Below are 11,785 nucleotides of genomic sequence, written 5' to 3'. Positions count from 1 at the left end.
TCTTACACTGACTGAGTGCACGGCACACGGACACAAAACCACTCACACCAACAGGGTTACCACCAACACCCACAGACACAAGACTAGCGGACATGGCTGAAATCACGGATGACAATGCTAGACCATCAAGAATAGCATTCCCGTATAGATGTAGTGAACGTAGACTGCTACACCTCTGTAAGCCTGTTGATAAGCTGTGAAATGACTCATCGCCAATGCTACAATCGCAGAGGTTGACTTCCTCCAAATCACTACGTGTATAGCCACACAGTAAAGAACTGAGAGCAACACATTCATGAGAAGAAAGAGAAATGCCATTGAGAATGAGCTTTGATGCAAGCATAGCACGAAAGAAAGGGTGTGTCCAGTTGCCGGACACACTGTGATACTCTGCATGCTCATGATATGCCACCACAAGATGAACAAACAACCTCCGTATGGGGGTATCCTTAAAAGAAGGGGCAGCATCAGCTAGACTTACAGTGCGAGAAGAAGCAGCTTGCAGGGATTCATGACTCAGCAGCATAGCAGCGGGATGAAGAAGACTCTCGCACAGCTGCGCCAGCTCGGCGTCCACCTGGGATAGCGCTTCCAACAGCACAATGCCATTTGCAACACTGCCGTTCTCCATCCACACCGTCAGGAGAGTCTTTAGGAATAGCACATCTGAGGGCTCCCGGCTGCGTGGCATGGAACGGCACACAAGTTGCTCACCATGGCCCTTGCCACGGTCATGCCGAGGAATGAGGAGAATGTCGGCGAGGGCTGTAATTTGCTCAGCATTCAGTATCTCGCAAAGTCGTTTGTGGACCTTTGACATCTCTATCTCACCGGTCAGGACACTTGAGTCGTTGCGCATGTCCTCGGCTAGCTTAGCGGCGGTGGCAGCACGTCTAGCGGCAGTAGCAGCATGTTCGGTAACCTCCGTGGTCGTGTTGGAAGCCCACTCCTCTTGCCCGTCGCTGCCGCATCTGTTAGTTGGTTTGGTGGATTCGTTGGCCTCACCGCTAGGATCCAGTGGTATGGGATCTGCACACTGCACACGCCATAGCTCCTCCATGATGGTCAACGACACGTCTTTCGGGCATAGAGCAATGAGAAACTTCCAGAACATTGCCATATGGCCATCGTATGCGCCCAGTCGCCGTACCAGTGCGATGGCGTGATGTATTTCTTGCACCACGCATTCTGCATGAAACCATGCCGCCAGGAACTCCTGCAGTGACAGATGGCAGAAGCGGTATTGCCGAGCGTCCGTAGACATTGTGCCCTGGCATGTTTGCAGAAGACCCAAGCTCTTTGCATCCTCGCTCAAGTGGGAGTTGATGATGTCGGACGTGTTGAACACCATCCTTTTCACCAGCAACATGCGAAATGCAAAACGCCCCAGTTCCTGTAGCCACTGGATCACTTTGCTGGGTGCAAGTGAAATCGACTCGCAAATAGCACCACCAGCACGCTCTACGACTCGACGCAGTAACGATTGGTACAGGGAGGTGCTGCACTTCCACATTTTGTCTTTGTTGCTCTTGAAAAGCTCACATGTTAGGGCTGCAAACATGGGAGTTGCCATAAGACATGACATATCCGGCTTGCTCTGCAGCTCTGCCAGCAGAACTTCAGCGCGCTGTTTACCGAGAACCTTCTCTGCATAGTCCCTCACGTTCTCCGGTGAGAAACCCAGTACTTGGATTTTCTGCTTATATTTGCCACACCGCGATAGGTCATATGCATCCTGGCATGGACGACTTGTGACGATCACGTGTGTCTTCACCATGCCCTCACGGTTCAGCAAGTCACTCATGAACAAACTGCAGCTGGCGAAATCACATTCATCCAAGCCGTCCATGATGACACATAGACGGCTTGGAGAATCTTCGAAGTAGTTTGCAAGCTCCAATATCTCAGTCTGCGACAGGCCCTGGCTCGCCAGTTTCACCGTCAACAGCTCAGCAAGACTAGTGGCAGCTCTCACCTCTTTTCTACGAAGCTCCAGTCCTACGACCAGATCGAATTCCTCCTGCCATAGTTCGCCTCTGCTCCACAGGTATAGAACCATGAGCAGAAACACTGTGGTCTTGCCACTACCAGCAGATCCGTACGCCAGTACATTCCGTAACACCTTGCCACTGAGATTCGGTCGCTCGGTCGCTGTAGCTGCTGGTGCAGATTTTCCTTTTGAATGGGAAACGTCGTCAATACTCGAACCTGCGGCACGAAACAGGTTCTTCAATTCAATTCGATCGGCTTTGCTAAATTGCACTGCGTGTTGACGTCTCTCAGCATACGTCGAGAACGCTTCATCAAAGTCTTTTTTCAATTCCTTTTCGGACACAAAGGCCAAGTTCACGAATATCTGTTCGAGCGGAATGCGATCATCGGAAGCGAGGCCGCCGCTCAGCTGAACTCCCGACTCTTCAGCCTGTTCCAACAATTTCTTCTTAGCTTTCACCAACGAAGGCAGCAGAGCCTTGCGCTTTGCGGCGGGCTCCTGAGCCTTCGCATCCATTGCTTTCAAAACACAACAACAGGTCACTGGTGGGTGTGAAAGACGAAAGCCCAGTTCAGTGATGGAAATCTGATGACCTGAATGAAGTGAACGGAAGAAGTAGGACTGTGTGACTGTGTTGTGTGTGGTGTGGAAACTGACATCAGGGTAAACACGCGGCCGCGGCCGGGGGCAGGGGCTGCGCCGTGCAGGCCGGCGACCCGGTTTTCCCCGTGCGTACTTTATTATTATTATTATTATTAGTTTTCTAACCGCAATCAGTAATACAAGCTGGATCGACATTTGTGTACACTTTATTCATGTAAATGTAAAACTGTGGAGGCAAGTATATAATAAATGTAGAGCCGAAGGATTTATTGCAATTACATACCAGTATAAAAACCGAGGTCCCCCGAGGTTTTTATAACTGGTATGTAATTGCAATAAATCCTGAGGCTACTACATTTATTATACATATGTTGACCTTCACTTTCCCCAAAAAGGAGTATTTTATAAACAGTATTTATTGGCCTTAGTGGTATTTTATAAACAGTATTTATTGGCCCCAAAGCCAATAAATACTGTTAATAAAATACCACTAAAGTTGGTTGCTCCAACGAGGAGCACACGCTTCTTGCCGAACTTGACACTTGACTGACTCACGACTGCCATCGTGAGCACACCAGGAGCACGTCGCACCTTCCGCTCGGCAAACCTGAAAGAAAGCACCACTCCCTGCTCAATACACAGTGTTTCGGGGAATTCACCCCTCATCAGTTGAGCTTGAGTAGGCTGAGGAAGATTGTGCCTGAAAAGCACCACTTATATACTGCTCTCCAGGCCAAACCATCACCAGGGATACAAACGTACAGAGACGCTTTGTTTTCAGCGCGACAAACACCTCGTGAAGCCCCAGGTAGCAGCGTGAGTCAGAGTCGCTCATGGAGTTGTGCTTAACAGACGTTGAGAGCCAGTATAGCTATTCACAACGCTGTCACCTCCAACAACTAGTCGCACGTCCGCGTGAGCGACAACAATACGAACTTAGAAGTTGCGACTTCGGCGGTAATGTCATGAAGTTGGTTGCTCCAACGAGGAGCACACGCTTCTTGCCGAACTTGACACTTGACTGACTCACGACTGCCATCCGGAGCACACCAGGAGCACGTCGCACCTTCCGCTCGGCAAACCTGAAAGAAAGCACCACTAGGCCAATAAATACTGTTTATAAAATACTCCTTTTTAGGGAAAAGTGCAGTGCTGCATGGAAAAGTGCAGTGGTATTTATTGAGTCAAGCAAATTCATTTGAATTTGATACTGTTGATGCTGTGGTCACTAATGAGTGTGGGTATTTATCAAAGGTCAATATATTGTGCAATAAAACGATGAAAATGTGAAGAAATGGTGTAGAAAAAAATAATGAGGATTCAAACAAGTTTTCGTACAACATGTGCACTCATCAGGAATCTTCGTTATACTAAGGGCGCGCTCACACTGCGACCATGAGCACGCGTCCATGCGTCAGAAAAACGCAGAAACGTGGGAGTCGTGCTCACACTAGGCCTCGTACACGCGTAGACGGGAAGTTGTCACACAAACTCTACGAATTGCAGTTCGTATCCAAAAGAGTTCGTGCGTTTCCTAATAAAGTTGTGGCCCGTTTTGGATGTAATTTTTCGCATGTTGCATATGCGCATGTTGGAGGAAGTGCCTCGTGGCTCGTATTCTTGAAGTCGACGAAAATAATTCATACAATCAGGTAGGTTGGGGGGGGGGGAGAGGACAATGTTTGATGTTCAGGTGTTTAACCCTTTTGTCCCCTCCAACCGAAACCTTACTCTCCCGTCTGTCTACAGAAAGCACGAGCAGGAGAAGAGGCGTAAGTATGAACGGCGAGTCCTGGAGGTGGAGCATTCCTCGTTTGTTCCCGTGGTTTTTGCAACCACTGGCGGCCAGGGGAAAGCTGCTTCGGCCCTCTTCGCCAGGATTGCCAGCAAGCTGTGTGAAAAGCGCCGTGAGCCTTTCCCGGTTATGATGGCTTTTGTACGGGCAAAGATCTCCTTTTGCCTTGTTCGGGCAATGGTTGCCAGTCCACGTGGTCAGCGTCGGAACCCGCCTCGACATCTGTCTGGTTCGGCTGTGCTGGCGGCTGCTGAATGTGCCCTGGTGCCATAAACGGTGTACATGATACAGTACAGTTTCTTTGGTAATGGTGTTTCATTTACTTTTGTATTTTCAGTTCGTTTTCTTTGTTTTTAACTCCTCATTGTTTTTTTTACCAGGCGTGGGCCATCCCCTGACTTCATAGGTGCCAAACATTTAAAAAAATACAATCAGGTAGGTTTGGACTCTTGAGGGACTTCCATGCCGCTGACATCCAAGCGCTTTCGCTTTCGCTATCCTGACCTCGTGGTCAGAGCAAGTGCCAGTGCAGTGGAAATTCCGGTAGTGGTTTCTTTCGTCTGTTGCCGAGATGAGAACTGTATTTTCCGATGATATGTAACTAAAATGTCTTGAGGTATGGCATTCCATCATCGCAGAAAAGTAGAGAAAGATGATTTCCGAAACCGAAAAGCCAGACCAAGCTGCCATCGTATTGAACGAGTACACTGTAGAAATTGGTCACTGACTAGGCACCGGCGGATTATGCCGGCATAATTATTGGCATAATTGGGTGGTTGAAAATTTGGAGCATAATCTGGCATCCTTTCGGAGGTAGGAGCATAACCACATGATTGTACCACAGTTCTAGTATGTAGGCTACAGAATTGTATACAATGCACCTGATCAGCGCTAGTGATCTGTTTGGTAAAGGGTTTGGACTTTGGAGGTCATGCAGATATAGTTTTCAGTGAAAAGCAGGGTTTTATGAGGTATCCCGAGCTGGACGAGATAGTGCTGAGTAGTCCGCAAACGGACTCTGCGTACATGTACATTATTCATATTACGAAGTCGTGACCTCGGGATTTTAGCAGCCGTGGCTGTGCAGGCTCCATCAAGTATCAACACCTTCTCCAATTCCCTCCAGCACTGTCTAAGTACTCTTAAGAACCGAACAACATCTATCATGTTGATGGGAGACTTTAATGCTAAGTCATGTCATTGGCATGGAACTACCACGGATGCCGCTGGTCGCCAGCTTCACAGTCTTTTCGGCATGTTCTCTCTCACGCAGCTCGTAAATTTTCCAACACATGAGTCATTGTCTGGCATGGGGGCAGCTCTCGACCTAGTTGTCACTGATATACCGGACTCTATATCCTGCCTCCGTGCTACAGCACCACTTGGTCAATCCGATCATTCTATCGTGGTTGGCCACATCCGTACTGTACCCTGCCCAGAAATCCCCACATATCGTTCTAGTGATGCTCGTTCGACTCCACTGGATGTCCCTGATTTTAGTGTATTTCTTTGGATTCTCTAGACAGCAACACTGTCGCGAGTATGAATACTGCCATGTCCCGCATACATTGGCCAGCAGCTTTGAGCCTGGAGAGGCGCGATCCTGACATATCTGTGGACAACTTTTACTCTATCTTCCATAACATCTGTGCAAGATTTCTGCCCAGGCGGAAGCCGCCGGCTGTCAAGCGTATCCATATGAACCTCCCCTGGCTGACCAGTACCCACCGACATCAAATAAAGAAAAAACGAGATTCGTATAGTGTTGTGTGTGTGTAGTGTATGTATATATATATGTGTGTGTTGCTCCCTACGTAGCCGGACCAACTATTGTTATTGTGTCCCGGGGGCCATGGGACGGCGTTCTCCCATTCTCTCTCCACTGCCCCTCCGGGCCCACGTGGCTGTGACTCAACAGGGCAGGGCAAGTGTGTGTATGGCGCATGGTGTGTGTGGAATTTGTTCACCCACAACGTTGACGGAAAACCATGCTAGGTGTTGCTGGAATGTATGGAGTCTGCAAGCACTTACAATAACTTACGTCATGTCACAACAAAGAACGGTGCAGTGTTTGACCCTCGTGTAAACATGATGGTGATGGTACCTCACCTAAGCTACCCATTGAAGCTAGAAAAACATCAGGTCAACAGAATTGTACCAGAGGAAAGCATCTATTGCCCGAACTTCACCAGAGTACCAGAGGAAAGCATCTATTGCCCGAACTTCTTCATATGAAATGAACAATACCCTTCTCCATAGAGACAACATGCAGATGAAGTGTATGGACAATAATAATAATAAATAGGCCATTCACTGAGGGCATGGAATGATCTCTACGTGTAGATTGGATAGACACATGCACGTCTGCAAGGAAAGCATTTGTTCATGGGTTAGTTCATGGGCTGATTGAGTTCACATGGACTAAGTTCATATATGCCATCTCTCCTGAGATATGTTCAGCAAAATTTTAAAACATACATTATTTCGTTCGCTAATCTCCGCTACTCGTCGTCTCACCTGGCTTCAGAAGATGTTACGAGAGATAGGAGAGTCTCCAGCAGGCAGCGCATCCAGCTTCAAGAAGTGGAAAGAGCAAACGGCATGGTCCTTGGTTGAGGTAAATGCTGAATGTTTGATTTGTCCCAACCAAGATTTCAGCACTTGGTTCGTCACGATTTTCGCTTGCCAGCTAACGTCTCCGCACTCCAGCTTTCCCCTGTCGGTGTCACGTCCCAGTACACAACGGAGAGGACTACTAATAAACAGTTCACGGCACTAACAGCATTGAACACAGTACTTCTTTCACTTCGTGAATACAAGAAGACAACTGAAAATGACACAATTCTGCAGTGATCGACCTTCTCTCTCACGGAGCTAAGCAGAATGTGCGTCATCACCTGTAGTCGCCATGGAAACGGGATCAGGAAATCGGCGATATGGCAAGTTTCCCTTGCCGTACGCAAGCGAGAGATATACCATCGGAACCGATATCCAATTGTCTTTCATCTGAGCCCTACTTGAAAAATCGATGCACTTCCCCTTTAAGGCAAAAATTAAAATTTCACCAGTTGTAGTCTTTGGGGTGCTGAGTCGAATGGTCGTGGTCCGAGGAAGCTGAGACGCTCTCTTCCTACTTGAATCCCAATCGAACTCGTGCACTTCCACCGAAACTGGGTGACTGCGCCCTACTAGATGGGGATTTGTATGCAAAATGTCACTAAAAGCGCCATTTCGTTCGTATAAAAGCACGGATGACCGCGATTGGCCCATATGTTGTAGTCTTTTGGACGCTGAGTCGACTGGTTTTGGTCCGAAAAGGCTGCGATGCAGCGATCCTCCTTTATTCCCAATCGAACATGGTTGAACAAGTGGTCACGTGCTCCTGCGTACGCCATTCAGCTGGTCACCGTGCCTGCAGGGTACAACTTACTAGCCTGTTTGACCTTTTTTGGGTGCAGTCCTGTCACTCGAGTTGAACCTTGGTGTGAAAGTTGTCGCCTGCTGGCGTGGTGACCAGGTGATTTGGGCACCCAGGGACACGTGATCGCTTGTTCAACCATGTTCGATTGGGAATAAAGGAGGAACGCTGCATCGCAGCCTTTTCGGACCAAAACCAGTCGACTCAGCGTCCAAAGGACTACAACATATGGGCCAATGGCGGTCATCCGTGCTTTTATAAGAACGAAATGGCGCTTTTAGTGACATTTTGCATACAAATCTCCATCTAGTAGGGCGCAGTCACCCAGTTTCGGTGGAAGTGCGCGAGTTCGATTGGGATTCAAGTAGGAAGGGAGCGTCTAAGCTTTCTCCGACCAAGACCATTCGACTCAGCACCCCGAAGACTACAACCGGTGAAATTTTAATTTTTGCCTTAACTTCCCCTTTAACACGTCATAACATAGAACTTCTATATTATGACGTGTTAGAAATCCACCATTTCCAGCGATGTGCCGATGAAAATATAGTTGACCGTGCTCAAATAATGAAAGAAAGCACTAGCCACTACAAAAATTGTACTTGCGCAAACTAAAATCGCGTCCTTTTTGATCCACCGCGTGCTTTCTTAGTGCGCATGCGCAAAGCGATGAGCTCAAATAAGACTAAGAGACCGGGTCTCTTATTCGGGCATGGTCTACTATTTCTTGAGGCCTCTAGGAGGGTCTACTATTTGAGCATGGTCTATTACCGTACTGGCAATATATGTTGCCGCGTAACGCGTAACGCGGGGGGGGGGGGGGGTGCGGCGTAACGCGCGACCAGGCTAGTGCGACAAATTTTCGTTGCGTTTGTAACGCGCGTTCGGCGGGGTGCGGCGATCTTTTCATTGCAAAAAAGGCTGAAAACTGTGAAAGCACGTGTACAGCGTGGTGAAAAGTTCAAAACTGGATGCAGCAGGAAGTCCTGCAAATAGCAAAAAAAGGACTGCGGCAATATAGAAACCTGTGTAAGGGCGCGCTCACACTGCGACCATGAGCACGCGTCCATGCGTCAGAAAAACGCAGAAACGTGGGAGTCGTGCTCACACTAGGCCTCGTACACGCGTAGACGGGAAGTTGTCACACAAACTTTACGAATTGCAGTTCGTATCCAAAAGAGTTCGTGCGTTTCCTAATAAAGTTGTGGCCCGTTTTGGATGTAATTTTTCGCATGTTGCATATGCGCATGTTGGAGGAAGTGCCTCGTGGCTCGTATTCTTGAAGTCGACGAAAATAATTCATACAATCAGGTAGGTGGGGGGGGGGGGGGAGAGGACAATGTTTGATGTTCGGGTGTTTAATTAACCCTTTTGTCCCCTCCAACCGACACCTTACTCCCCCGTCTGTCTACAGAAAGCACGAGCAGGAGAAGAGGCGTAAGTATGAACGGCGAGTCCTGGAGGTGGAGCATTCCTCGTTTGTTCCCGTGGTTTTTGCAACCACTGGCGGCCAGGGGAAAGCTGCTTCGGCCCTCTTCGCCAGGATTGCCAGCAAGCTGTGTGAAAAGCGCCGTGAGCCTTTCCCGGTTATGATGGCTTTTGTACGGGCGAAGATCTCCTTTTGCCTTGTTCGGGCAATGGTTGCCAGTCTACGTGGTTACCGTCGGAACCCGCCTCGACATCTGTCTGGTTCGGCTGTGCTGGCGGCTGCTGAATGTGCCCTGGTGCCATAAACGGTGTACATGATACAGTACAGTTTCTTTGGTAATGGTGTTTCATTTACTTTTGTATTTTCAGTTCGTTTTCTTTGTATTTAACTCCTCATTGTTTTTTACCAGGCGTGGGCCATCCCCTGACTTCATAGGTGCCAAACATTAAAAAAAAAAATACAATCAGGTAGGTTTGGACTCTTGAGGGACTTCCATGCCGCTGACATCCAAGCGCTTTCGCTTTCGCTTTCCTGACCTCGTGGTCAGAGCAAGTGCCAGTGCAGTGGAAATTCCGGTAGTGGTTTCTTTCGTCTGTTGCCGAGATGAGAACTGTATTTTCCGATGATATGTAACTAAAATGTCTTGAGGTATGGCATTCCATCATCGCAGAAAAGTAGAGAAAGATGATTTCCGAAACCGAAAAGCCAGACCAAGCTGCCATCGTATTGAACGAGTACACTGTAGAAATTGGTCACTGACCCGATCACAACGAAGCAACTACAAAAACAAAAACAAAATCGACATCGTCCAAAAAGGGCAAAGAATGGCGGTGCGTGCGTGCAGGGCCACAACTACAAAATTTTTAAAATGTGCAAATGTCGACGTGACATCGACAACCGCCGATTTTCATGAATCAACACACCGGAATTTGAGAAATTGAACATACTTGATGATGAATTCAGGCCAGGTTGTACACAAATACGCTTCACGTCTACGATCATGTTGCCGCCAAGTCGTGGCACCCCCCTCCGGAGGTCGCGGTCACGATTTGAAACGTGGCCGCGACGTTTTGGTCAAGTTCATGCCGTTGCCATGCAACTTGGCCGCATGGCCGCATGGACGCTGGTTTTGGTCGCAGTGTGAGCGCGCCCTTACGGCTCCTGTGCGACTTTGCATGTAACGCCCTGCGTGCGGCAAACAAGTGCCAATGTAACGCTTCATGGCCTCACTGCGACCATTATAATTATATTGCGTCCATGCGGCCATGCGGCCAAGTTGCATGGCAACGGCATGTTTCAAATCGTGTGTTGTGAAACGACAAGTTCTCGAGAGTGAAAGGCCTTCTCGCTTGTGACATTGTGTTCGTTTCAATGCAGCTGTATGCCGACTCCGCCGTACCGCTGATGATTACGACGTAGTATACGCTACATGCGCTATGTGCGGTTTGCTGTGTGCGCTGTAGTTGTATGTTGTATGTGTATGCTTTTCTCATATACGCTGTCATTTTCACGCTATAACTACCTGGTGGTTTTAGTGTTAGTTATTCAGTTCATTCAGTTGTTCATTCATTGTTCATTGTTATTAGTCGATGGAAGTGAAATATACTGTTGAGAATAAATAGTTGTCCTCGTGCCGTGTGGGGTCGTTCGTTCCTGATACTTTAGAGAACCAGAAGGTTCAAAACATTTGAGTTCAATTTTGTTTTCATTGTCTCTAAGGGCGCGCTCACACTGCGACCAAAACCAGCGTCCATGCGGCCATGCGGCCAAGTTGCATGGCAACGGCATGAACTTGACCAAAACGTCGCGGCCACGTTTCAAATCGTGACCGCGACCTCCGGAGGGGGGTGCCACGACTTGGCGGCAACATGATCGTAGACGTGAAGCGTATTTGTGTACAACCTGGCCTGAATTCATCATCAAGTATGTTCAATTTCTCAAATTCCGGTGTGTTGATTCATGAAAATCGGCGGTTGTCGATGTCACGTCGACATTTGCACATTTTAAAAATTTTGTAGTTGTGGCCCTGCACGCACGCACCGCCATTCTTTGCCCTTTTTGGACGATGTCGATTTTGTTTTTGTTTTTGTAGTTGCTTCGTTGTGATCGGGTCAGTGACCAATTTCTACAGTGTACTCGTTCAATACGATGGCAGCTTGGTCTGGCTTTTCGGTTTCGGAAATCATCTTTCTCTACTTTTCTGCGATGATGGAATGCCATACCTCAAGACATTTTAGTTACATATCATCGGAAAATACAGTTCTCATCTCGGCAACAGACGAAAGAAACCACTACCGGAATTTCCACTGCACTGGCACTTGCTCTGACCACGAGGTCAGGAAAGCGAAAGCGAAAGCGCTTGGATGTCAGCGGCATGGAAGTCCCTCAAGAGTCCAAACCTACCTGATTGTATTTTTTTTTAAATGTTTGGCACCTATGAAGTCAGGGGATGGCCCACGCCTGGTAAAAAACAATGAGGAGTTAAATACAAAGAAAACGAACTGAAAATACAAAAGTAAATGAAACACCATTACCAAAGAAACTGTACTG

The sequence above is a fragment of the Sycon ciliatum genome, chromosome 4 (assembly GCF_964019385.1).
Source record: "Sycon ciliatum chromosome 4, ocSycCili1.1, whole genome shotgun sequence".
NCBI lineage: Eukaryota > Metazoa > Porifera > Calcarea > Leucosolenida > Sycettidae > Sycon > Sycon ciliatum.
This window is presented reverse-complemented; position numbering follows the sequence as displayed.